Raw genomic sequence first — 13,130 nt, 5'->3', positions numbered from 1 at the left:
GATTTCCACATCCTCATAACACAGGATGTTGTGGAGACCATGCCCACTGTGCTTCACTGTTCCTTGCTGAAATTTGCATTTTGAGGTCTGCGTTTTGAATTTTGACAACTAGGCTTTTCTGGGCTTCACAGATTTATGTTTTATCCTCCGCACAAGATGTCAAGGATCAAAAGTTAGGCTCATTTCCTTCCTGCTTGTTTCACATCTGGTGGTTTTCTTTGCCTTCATTAGTCAGACAGCCAGTAAATGCTGTGCTCTTCCTTAGAGTATGTCTTAGATTCTAATCTTCACAACTAACCATTCCTGATGTGAGTCAGTGTAGCACATAGGCCTGAGTTCAAATGTCTCCAATGAGTAGTTTGACAGAGGAAAGTCATTCACCCTCTCTGGGCCTCCATTCATTCATTCATTCACTCACTCTAGGTTCCAGGAATGCAGCAGTGAATAAAAGACAAGAAAACCTGCCTTCCTGGAGCTTACATTCTCCTGAGAACAGACAATAAACAAAATAAATAATTATATGGTATATAAGAAAGTGACAGTGCTATGGAAAACTAAAGCAAGGAAAGGGATTCAGCAGTGTATAAGAGGGGGAGTAGTTACGCCTACCTCAGAGGACTGTGAGGATTAGAGACAGCCAAGGTGACACACGACGAGGGTAGGGCACAAAGTAGGTACTCAAAAGATGATGTTTTGTTGTTGTTGTTTTATTAAATTATACTCAGTTACAATGTGTCAATTTCTGGTGTACAGCATAATGTTTCAGTCATACATATACATACATATATTCCTTTTCATATTCTTTTTTATTATAGATTACTACAAGATATTGAATATAGTTCTCTCTGCTATACAGTAGGACCTTGTTGTTTTTCTAGTTTATTTTATATATAGCTTTCTATTCTCTTTTATATATAATAGTTGGTACCTGCAAATCTCAAGCTCCCAGTTTATCCCTTCTCACCTCCTTCCCCCGCAGTGACCATAAGCTTGTTTTCTGTGTGAGTCTGTTTCTGTTTGGTAAGTAAGTTAATTTGTGTCATTTTTTTAAGATTCCACATATAAGTGATGTCAAATGGTATTTTTCTTTCTCTTTCTGGCTTTCTTCACTTAATATGATTTCCAGGTCCATCCATGTTGCTCCAAATGGCATTATTTGATTCTTTTTATGGCTGAGTAGTGTTCCATTATATAAATATACCACAACTTCTTTATCCAGTCATCTGTAGATGGACATTTATGTTATTTCCATGTCTTGGCTGTTGTAAATAGGAAGATGTTTTTTTAAACTCACTGCTTCATTTCTGCACATAGCAGACTCACCATTGCTAGTGATCTGGCTTTGAATCTCCTCATCTTGGCCCCATTGCCTGGGCCCCCAGGAAACGTTCTCTCAAGAGAGTTCTAGTGACTGAAAGAACCATAGGCTTCCTTACTTCCAGGAACCTCAGTTCCCTGCTTAGAGTGTCATCGACATATAGAGGGCTGTATTTAAAGGTTGGAGAATACAGCAGACTGTCTCTGATCCATTTTCCTAAGTGCACAGAAACAGTTTCATAGAGCCTTGTGTCTGTGTGTGCGTGCGTGTGGTGTGTGTGTATGTGCACTGAGTACTTGTGCTTGAATTCTTCCTGGTATTTCCCCCTGGAAAGTTCCTTAAAAATGAATCTTTCAGTTATAAATGTTCGCTTGGTTATTGGAGAAACTCCTCCTTTGCAGGAATTTTCCTGCATTTGAGGACACTGGTGATTTACGAGACCTAAAAGGGTTAGCATGACCTTTAATCTTCTTGGAGTAATCTGTATGACTGCAGTGACATTTATTAACACATCATGTGAAAATAGTTTAACAGATTTTCAGCTAATAGGGAGAGCGTGTTTTGGAAGGTCTGACTTAAGATGGAATCTTGTGGTATATTCAGGATTCATTTTAGAGGTCCCGGGGAGGCCCTCAAAGTGACAGTCGGTGGCTTTCAGAACAGCTAAACCTCCGAATAGAATTTAACTGCATTTAAGAAATGTGTTAGAAATAGTCTGACTTAAAATAAAGGGCATATGGGGTTCACAGAACTCATGCTGAGCTTTCCTGACAGGTGCCTCAAAAAGACAGCAGCTTCTGTCTGAACAGCAGGAACTGTGGAACCCGAGGGGCCCGAAGGACTAACAGTTGGAAACTCAGGTAACACAAAATGATGGGCTGTGCATGGAGAAAACCAAAGCGGGTTACAAATATGAGCCACAAAGTAAAATACTTCGTATGACTGCAGATCCTGGTTTGCAATTGAATTGCCTCCGGCTGCTCTGTGCAGCTTATCCCAGGGTGAGAAGCTGCGGGGTCTCCTTGAGCGCAGGTTAGTGATTTTTCCCAAATAACACAGTGATGGGGGGGAAAGACAGGGGAGGTTAGACTTGACAGCAGTAGTGTCAGAGTCACATCCACAGGCACAGGGACGGAGTGGTCCTTCCCTACAAAGGAGACGGTCCTTTCACCCTTTGCCAGAATGGCACAACCTGGAAGAGCAGATGAACTGCTGTGGCGTTCAGACCTTGGCCCCAGTCAGGCTAAGCTCTTAAGAATTACGCCCTTCATCAGCTTTCTTGTGTTTCTGCTTCCCATCACCTGGTGGAATACCCATCAGTGTACGAGCAGGATCCCACAGAGACTTCATCAGGAATATTCTTTGAAAGTTCATCTCTAGTAAGGAAATTCACTGAAAGGATAGCAGCATGGGTTTCTTCTCTCAGGTGTTTGTGTCCCTTTCCTTCCAGTGGGAAAACATTCATTGATTCTTCCCTCTTATCCTTTATTTTCACAAAGTAGGAAATGCAAAAGCACATGTCAATGTCCATGTGAGAAGTCGTCGGGAGGTTGGCACCTCTGCATCTGCAGTAGCCAAGCTCATTTACTGTTGGTCTCTTTGGTTTGTTTTTTGTTTCATTTTGGAAAAGAAACAGTTGTACCTTGCTTCCCATTGTACTATTTCGAAAGACCCACGATGACCTTTAGTGGGAAATTAGGCTTACATTTCCTTCTGGGGAGATGAGGGACTATATATATATTCATCTTTCCAGAACCTTCCCTGGTCATGTCATGAGGCCTCCTGTGTGCAACATCCTGGGCACTGGCCATGCAGAATACCTGCCCTGTACCTCTTTGTGTGGGCCACGTTTCCTCGAGTGACTTTTCTCCTCATCTTGTGTTCCTTTATTTACGCAGGTGTGAGCAGTACAAATAACTGTTGTGTACAAGAACTAATTATTTTTTTTAAGGAGGTACAATTTCCTGCCAACTTAGTATTGCCTCAGCAGTCAGTGGAAAGGACTATGTGTGTCCACGATACAAGGATGTTTTAGCTCAGCGTACCACGCTTCAGAGCTCACAGATTCCCCAAGAATGTGTTAGTGGAACCCCAGGGGCCTCCAGACTCCAGTTCAAATGTTTTAGGCCATTTGGTGAGGTAATTACAAAAGTGATATTTGAATATATCCTGAAAATAACAACATAATAGCTACAGTTAATTCCACACCAAGCTTTGTCCATGTTTACTCTAACTACCACGATCATTCTGCGTAGCAGGAATACTCTTAACACAGCTTTACAGCAGGGAGGGCTGGGCTCAGATGTCAGGTCATCACACTGGAATTCAAACATCTCAGTCCCTTCAAAGCTGCTTTAGCATACCCTGCTCCCTGCTCGATAGGAATTGACCTCATGCAACCGGTTATAAAATGGTAGCGTCTACGTTATGTGTTAAATTTTACCTTGCTGATCAAGACTGAGAGTTCTGGAGTCAGGCCAGCCTGGATTCTGGACCTTTCTAGCATGTGACTCTGCAGGCAGTCACATAGTCTCTGTATACCTCAGTGTTCTTACCTGTGAAGTGAAGATAGTCTATCGCAGGACTATTGTAATCAGTGAGTTGTATTTGTAAAGGGGTAGGCACAGTCCTGAAACAAGAATTCATTGACAGTTACCCATTTTTATTGTTAACATACACACACACAAACATACACACAGTTTTTAATAATTATTTCTTGACTTTGCTAAAAAGGGATTATTTAATGAAAAACCTTAAAGTGTCAGTTTTGTTCTTAGAAATGGAAAAAAAAATCCATGCAAGATTCTAATTAAAAAGAATGTTAAAGAACAGAATCAGTTGATTTACCATCCCTTTTAGTTGCTGACATAGGCAGCCCAGAAATCCTGGTTTCTCAGTCTGCTGAGAGGTCTGGATAAACTGAGGACATTGTGGACGTTGGTTGCTTCAGAGGGACTTCCCAGCAGTCTGAGACTCATCTGCTGATGGTCACATCACTCACAGCCATTCTTACTGACTGCACGGTCTGCAGGAGGTGAATGGAAAGTGTACTGGCCCAAGCGATGTGACCATCATTCTCAGGGATCTGGGTCTGCTGTCGCTGATGGGAGCACCCATTTATGTACTCAAGCTTTTAAGGACTCCCGCATCTAAGAAATCTCCCCTGGGAAGTTCCTTCCTTCCTCTGACACCCTGTCCAGCAAGTGCTTTCTAGGTGGAGGGAGAAGGGGGTGGGTCAGAGTTGGGTCTGGGAGCCACTCTCCCGTGACGGGGAGGAATCTTCCACTCGTGGGTGAAGAGTGCTCTGCTGAAGGCCACATGATGGAAGTACACCTAGCTTTCACTGAATGAGCCACCTGCTTAGCTCAGTTTCTACAGTAATTTTGCACATGTGTGATTCCAAGGTTATTTTTATTAAATGTCTGACAAGTGTGCATCTTTTGGTGTAAGTCGGCCAGGTTTTTCTGGAGCCATCAGAAGTTTTAGATTCTTTACCCAAACTCTAAAGTCAAAGCCTTGCTAGGTTATTGCACCCCCCATCCTGCCTCACCTAACCAGTTTCCCAGGGAAAAAGCCTTTATGATGGGGATTTCTCTGCTCTTTTGTTATGTTGTCTGTATGGTAATTTGCTTTGAGTAATTCAGGATTGCTACCATAGCACTCTAATGCTTTAAAGATGGATAGTTAGCTGTAACATTCTCTAATATGAACCAATACCTTAGCTCAGTAACCTGTGGGTTTTTTAGAGAAGTTTGTATAAAAGGTGTTAAAAAATTATTTCTGTTGCTGAAATTGGTGGCACTTACGATGTATCATTGTTAGAGGAGGTACAGCAGGACCTGTGGATCTTGAATGACTGAGATATAAGAAGGCAGCCAGCCCACGTGCATGTGTACCCACTCAGCCTCCAGACCTGGAGCCTGGACCCTGCTCCCCCCTCCCCCCGCCGCCGTCGCCCCTTTAAGGTATGCAGACCGTTGGGCTTTATTTTGGAACGTTGCTGTCTTTCCTTCAGCCTGGCCCTTCTATGCAAGGTGATGTTAATCAAAATGCAGAGAGGTGGAGAGGACTCAGTTTAGATGACTGTACCCACTTGCCAAAATGTTTTTTTTTTTTTCCGTCTAGTTAAATTTAGTATGAAATGTACTTTTATAGTGAGAGTGAGGAGTGTGACCTAAATCTGGGGCCTCTTACCACTAGAGGTCTCTGATTTTTATCAAAAGAATCTGACATTTATCCAACATCCACCTTGGCTCAGAAGCAAACTTGTGAAAAATACAGGTGCTCAAGTCCCATCTCCAGTACGTCTGATCTAAATGATGTGAGGTGCATCCCAGGCATCGATATGTTTCAGAAGTTCCCCTAGGGAATTCTAGTCTGCAACCTGAGCTGAGAACCGCAGGCTTAGAATTCACAGCACTCACTCCCCATCACTCCCCTTGTCTAGGGAGAGGTTTCCAGCCAGACCAGTGGGTCTTGGAATAAATGTTTAGAGGAAGCTGGAGGTACTTGCTTTGGTCCACGCCCCCCTCGGCGACTCTTGAGATGTCTGGAGAGGGGCAGGAGCCAGGAGTGGCTCTCACAGGTGGACCACGCTTTGAAAAGCACCTGATATCCGAGACATCCAGGTTCCTCACCCATTAGCTCTGGTCCAAAAGCACAGACGTTTTCTTAAAGGTTGCCTGGAAGGATGAATCAGCTAGTGCACTTCACCCACACATATCAGAACTTCTTAACAGAAAAGTACAGCTGTTGACATAACTGATCACCTTGTCCTTGTAAGCTCAATTCTTGAGCTGGCACAAACTCTGGTTTCTTTTCAAGAGGCCTGAACCTGTACCCGGATCTGTCTGTGGTTTTGCCTAAAAGGTTTCTCTTGGTAACAGCCTCATGTGTTTCGTTGAGCACCGTTGTGTGTCTAGGTCTGAAATGATTGCTGGAGTGTATGGAAATCAGTAAGAGTCAGACCTTGCTGTCACAAAAGTAAGTCTGATTGGGGAGGTTAGACACATCCCCAGGTAGCTAGAATGTAAGAAAATAAATGTAGTAATTGCAATAGAAAAAAAGGGCTGTAGGAACAAGAGGAGGAAGTGGGTTCATTGACCTTGGGTGTTGGGAAGTGGCCCAGAGAACATAGTATTCGAGGTAGATCCCTATAGATAAACAGAAACCACCCCCCTCCCACCAAGTCCCAGAAGGATAGAAGAAGAAAGGCAGTCTTCGTAAGCGAGCCAGTGGCACGAGCGGAGGTCTGGAGCCGTGGACACGCATGACCGTGGGAGAGCTGTTGAGCGGTCTGGAGGGCACAGAGCGGCAAAGAACACAGGAAAGGTAGTTTAAAGCCGGGTGGGCCTGGGCTGTGGGTGTCCTGCTAAGAAGTTTGGAATTTTTGTCTAGTCGGTGAGAAGTCATCGCAGATATTTACACATCGCAGATGTGGCATGATCTCAGAATATGGTTCTGGTAACAAAGGGGGTGAGTAGGCTGGAGGGGAGAAAGTGAGGTGGGAAGACCAATTAGGAAGCAGTTGCAGTTGTCCAAGAAAATGATGCTCTACCATCTCGATAGTCCTGTCCCCAAAATAACGTACTGACCATCCTGCTTCATTTTATTCCTCTTATTTCTGGGGTAGGACAATCACTTAGCCCTTCTGTGACCCAGAATCCCTCCCTAGGAATAGAAAATGACAAAGTCCTTATCTCATCTCACACAGGCAGGTCCTGAGAGGTGCTTGTAGTGGTAGGTAAGAAAGAGGGGGAAATGTTATTCTAAATGCCAATTTCTAGAAAGAAATTACCTTTTGCCACTAACTTTTTATTATAAAAATTTCAAACCTGCAGAAAAGTTGGGTAAAAGTGTCAGAAATACTTGTTGGAGAGAAGTTTCTATTGAAGCTCCAAGTGCTCACAACCCAGGAAGTGGCATTTCTAATGCAATCGTTCGTGGCCTTTAGGACGAAAATGCCATTGCAACGTGTGTGGTTACAAACACTGTTCCGTAAAGTAAAATTTTGTAAAGAAAGATCTTGTCTCCCTGTTGGTTTTCATTACAAATAAAAGTATAAGGCATGTCACTCCTATTACTCTTACGGCTAAAATGGGGTGGCGGCATCCCATGTTAGTAGAAGGAGTTAAACACAGTCATTTAAGTAAAAAGTTGGGCATAATGCCTTCAGGTTGTTCTTGCGTTTGGGGTGTTGGGAGTCTGGCTTGGAAGAAAGGGACACCTTGCTGTGCCTTTTCCACCTGTTACGCAGGCCTGTTTGACAACTAGATCTCCATTTCACCACCCAGAACCGTAGCCGGGTTGCCTCCTCTTTTTGGAAAAGTCTCACTGGTATCTATTACAGGATGCACTTCAGGCTGAAAATGCTTTCAACTTTGCCCAAACGACTGTTTTCAACCTTTTCAAAAAACTCCACGGTAATACATCTGCTGAGTTGAGGCAAGATCTTCTGAGGGATAAAAAGATCAATCACATGGGGACATGAAGAAGCTAAAAGGTGGGAACAAGACCTCAGAGAGAATGTTGCAAAGGAAGCGTTCAGTGTGCTGTCAGAATAGTGTACAGTTCAAGATCCAAAAGGATGGTGGTGTTAGGTGACCGACGGAGTCCTTCCATCCCTGGGTGGGACGACTTGGACTTACCCTGAGGAACTCCACAGGTCTCCATTTTATACTTGAAAACTAAATGATTATAACGTTGTATAACGAGACATGTCAGGAACACATAAGGAGAAGGTAATATTCACTACTTTCTAAGGTACTGTTATGTAATTAATAAATGATTAGTTCTCTCAGATGGAAATATTTGCTCTGGTACAGTAAATTATTCTGATTCACTTGTTCTCTCAACATGCATTTTTGGGAAAAAACTTACTGGCAAAATTCATCACAAAGCAGTTGAGAGATTACAAATTACAGAAGGATAACCCTTTTTAATCCTCACACAAATTAGTTCTTATTTTAAGGGCAATGTAAATATCACAATCATCACAGTCTGCATTTGCACGTACTCATCCATTACACATTAGATTCCTTTACCTCAAAGCTCTCAAAGAAAACAACTGGAGACCTGGCTGTGCTGACAACAGAGAATCAGTTACGAATAAAGAATTCTTCATTTACTAATAAAGTAACGTGGCCATTTGATAATTCTAATTTCAGTTTCAATTTTTAAAGGTGGCTTATTCACTTCTTTTTTAAAATACGCGCAAGCCACAGACTGGGAGAAAATGTTTGCACAAGACACATCTGATAAAGGACTGTTATGCAACATGTACAAAGATCTCTTAAAGCTCAGCAGTAAGAAAATGAACAGCCCGATTTTAAAAAGGGCCAGAGACCTTAATGGCCACTTCACCAAAGATATGGAGATGATGAGTAAGCACATGAAAAGATGCCCCACATCTTATGTCACCAGGGAAGTGCAAATTAAAACAACAGTGAGACACCACTGCACAGCTGTCAGAGTGGCCAAAACCTGAAACACTGACAACACGAAAGGCTGGCAAAGACGTGTGGTGACAGGAACTCTCATCCATTGCTGGTGGGAATGCAAAATGGCACAGCCACTTTGGAAGGCAGTTTGGCAACTTCTTACAAAACTAAACATACTCTTCATATGATACAGTCACACTCCTTAGTATTTACCCAAAGGAGCTGAAAACATGTCCACAAAAAAACCCTGCACATAGATGTTTATAGCGGCTTTATTCATAACTGGCAAAACTTAGAAGCAACAGGATGTCCTTCAGTTGGTGAATGAGTAAACTGTGGTCAATCCAGGCAATGGAGTATTATTCAGCACTAAAAAGAAATGTGTTACCAAGTCATGAAGAGACTTGTAAGGAGCTGAAATGCGTATTGCTAAGTGAAAGAAGCAAATCTGAAAAGGCTACACACTGTATGAGTACAACTATATGACCTTGAAAAGGCAAAACTATGGAGACAGGAAAAAGATCAGTGATTGCCAAGGGTTGGAGGTTGGGACGGGTGAATTGGTGGAGCACAGAGGTTTTGTAGGGCAGTGTTTCTGTATGATATTATAATGACAGATACACATCAGTATACATTTGTTAAAATCCACAGGGTGTACAACACCGAGAGTGGGCTCTGACATGAATTTTGGACTTTGGGTGATAACAAGATCGGAGTGTAGGCTCATTGCTTCCACTCTGGTGAGGGATGTTGATAACGGCAGAGACTGTGCATGTGTGGGACAGGGTGTATATGGGAAACTTCTGTACTTCCTGCTCAATTTTGCCCTAAACCTAAAACCGCCTGTAAGTGTATTTTATAATAAATGAAAAAATAAATAAATAAAGTGCTGCTTCCAGATGACATGGAACTGCAGAATACAGTTTTCTCATAAACGAGATGAATGCCCCTTTTCAAATATCTACATTTATTATACAGTTTTTTCTTCTCTTAAAAAATGAAACATTACTGAGTTATATTTGGGTAGATGATCATTGTGCATGGAACAAAATTCAAAACGAAAGAAGTGGTATAGAGTAAAAGTCTCTCCTAGACCCCTAGTTCCTTTCTCCAGAGGCAGCCACTGTTAACCAGTCTTGTGGGTTCTCCCAAAGAGAGTCTGTCCATACACAAACATATACATTTAGTCTTCCTGGTGGCGTCATGACACAGCTGTAGCAGACGCAGCCTACAGGAGTGCAAGTTGATTTTCACTGAACGCACTTTGGAGGTGGGCTCACATCAGAAAACATAGAGCTCCCTCAGTCTTTTTAATGGCCACATGGCATCTCACTGCGTGAGCACAGCGTGGTTTATGTATGCACCCTTCCTCTCGGTGGGCATTGAGATTGTTCATAATCTTGTCTGCAACTGCAGGCAAAGGCTGAGGTACATAGGCTCTTTACACACGTGTCCACTTTGTGTGTATTTGTAGGATGAATTCTTAGATGTGGAATTGCTTGGTCAGAGTGTGCAAATTTATAATTTTGCTTCCTGTCACCTAACCGCCTCCTTCGGAGATTGTACAAGTTTGCATTCCCGCCACTGCTGTTTTTTCCTGTGCCTTAGCTGACACCGTGTGCCCCCAAACCTTGTGCTAGTCAGATAGATGAGTCTTCATATCTCATGACAGCTTTAACTTCCATTTCTCTCACTAAGAGTCAGGTAGAGCATCTTTTCCTGTGTTTAAAGGCTGTTTGAATTTCCTTTCCTGTGAGCGATATACTCACATTCTCTTCCAGTTTTTTGATTGGTAAATAAATATGTAAAATAAAAATCCTGTTTTATTTTTATGCTTTATTTTTCAACCATAATATCAAGTTGGTTGTAGCCACTGAACTTTAACACCAGAACTCAATTATTAGTTTTAGATAGAAAAAAAAATGTAGAGGGGCTTAGTAATCCCAGGGGTGGATCGCTTCAAGGTGACTTGCAGGATGAACAACAGGCTCGTATTTTCCTATGACTTTGTGGCCAGCTCCCTGACATGCCCACCTGGTGTCTGCACCGCTGTTTTCTCTGCCTTAGCTCTCTCTCTGCCTCGTTTTTGCAGCCCTGGGATTGCGCCTTCCAACAGAGCCTTGGCGAGGAATCTTTGCCGTAGGTTTTATTCTCTAGGGAATTTGACTAAGACAATGATTTAAAAAAAAAAAGAAATCACTCATTCTACCTTCAGTCCAGCCTACTGCCTACAGTCTATTTTCTTCCTAATAAGAAGGATGATTGGAGATCTAAAATCTGCATTAAAGTTAACTAGCACACCAGTGAAGGGTCCGTGGGTTGAAAAGTACGTTCCCTACACCTCACCTAACGTTCCTGTGAGTGGGTTTCATCTCACCACAATACGGCTGGATGCGAGCATTTCTTTCCTCAGATGGGTTACTCTGCCCAGCTTGGTGTGGGTGCTCGCAGCCTGCTATTCACCGATCCACTTCCTCATCTCCATGCATCGTGGTACCTCTGATACCATCCTCGGCCTCTGTGTCCTGACCTCGCGGTTCACTCTGAGCAGACTCGTGATGTGTACTTGTGATAAAGCCAGGTCAAAGTAATATTCAGAATCCTTTTGATGCAGGATATTCTATTTTGGGTAAAATATGTATCTTTTAATCAACAGCTAAAGAGTATCAGCTGCCAAGAGCAATGTGATGTTTGGGAATTAGAAACAAGACACTTGAAACCACATCCAGACTGAGAAAGGGAACTTTTTCACTTCTCTACTTAGTGGACCAGATAGTATCTTCTTAAGGAGAGGTGGGGTTGAGGATAAAGGCTCTTAGACATTTAGTGCCATCACTCTGCTGTCACAGCTGCCTCAGGGCTGTGAATGCTGGAAGTGTATATTAAGGCTGTTATTTTAATGAGTTAAAATTCCCTCCCGGTTTGGTTAGATAATAATGGCTGAGGCTGAGTTTATGACTGATACTCTTCTGAGATTAAAACAAAACAAACAAAAGCCAATGCTCTTTGACCCCCAGCAAGCCTGAGGAGTGAGAACAGTTTTCATTATAATGTGACACTCAGGATGAGTTGAGAAGGAGAAGTAAGGCGTCAGTGGGTGGGGGTGGAGAAAGGAAGGATTTCTCTTCCTGGCCTCTGGTCCCTTGATTCAAAATTTATCTCCCCTGCATATCTGTGTTGTTCCCCAGCCACTTTAGTGAGCCATAAGGGAAGCCAGATTCCACATCTTAGGAAGCTGCCAAGTGGGAAAAAAGCTTGGGAGGGCAATAGTCTTCCATAAGGCACCTGAGTCTTGGTCGGTCTCCCTGGGCCGGGAGCTAGTGAGACTCACTCCTGTTACACCCACCCCAAGGAGGCTCTCCATTCAGGAAGACGCTGAGGCTTGGGGGTCAGGTGGAGCTGGAGCTTCCTGAGGGGCACAAAAGTTAGTCCAGTAGAGTCGTATTTTTAAATCATGAAGAATAATTTCAAAGCTTTTGAGGGTCCAAGAATGAGTGCTTTTGTGAAGGTTAATATGAATGACTTTGAGATAAACAAGTCATCAAATCATCATCAGTATGGGGGTGGAAATTCTATTAGTAGCAGGATTTATGATTGCTGAAATATTTTGTATGATTATTCAGATTGATTTCTAGACTGAGTTTACTCATTCTTAATCAGATGACTTTTATTATAAAAGTTGATTCTAAAGGAGTGTTCATTAATAAAAAATGCTCTTAACCACATTTCTTTGTTACAAGTGATAGATAATAATTTGTGCTAAGAAACCTCAACTTCTAGACACATATTTTACCAAAACTCCTCTTGCACTAAAAAATGACAAGCCCTTCAAGCCCTTATCCCTCTGTACTCACATCAGGGTCCTGTGCGATGGTTCTAGGGGAGGGAGGGCAGGTGGCAGTGAGGGACGTGGTGGGGAAAAATCAATGGGAGAGAGTCTGTTGATGAAATGAGTTGCACACATCTAAAACTAAAATAACCACAATTACTTATCCTAGTATATACATCCAGGTAACTTTGGGAAATTTACGTAGAACTAACCGGAGGGCCTAAATGAAGCCTTCTGAAAAGAGTCAGTTTTTCAAAAATGTGTGTTCTCTTGGATTCTTGGGATTCTAGAAACTTAGTTATCCAAGCGAAATGGTCATAGAGGCAGCAAGAAGCTAACTGTGGGGAGCAACACACGGGCACTTGTCCCCAACATCATAGTGTCTGTATGTCCTTTCCATGACCCCCACCATCAAAAGCCCCACCAAGAACAATTTGTGTTTACCGGCTTAATGCACATTTCTATCTGAATGTCTCTCTCCTCCAGCTCCCACCTGGGCATTTGTCAATCCCTTATGAGCTTAGAGAGTTTACACTGTGACACA

The sequence above is a fragment of the Camelus ferus genome, chromosome 12 (assembly GCF_009834535.1).
Source record: "Camelus ferus isolate YT-003-E chromosome 12, BCGSAC_Cfer_1.0, whole genome shotgun sequence".
In the NCBI taxonomy this organism is placed as follows: Eukaryota; Metazoa; Chordata; class Mammalia; order Artiodactyla; family Camelidae; genus Camelus; species Camelus ferus.
The sequence above is the reverse complement of the archived record's forward strand: the minus strand, read 5'-3'. Positions refer to the sequence as shown.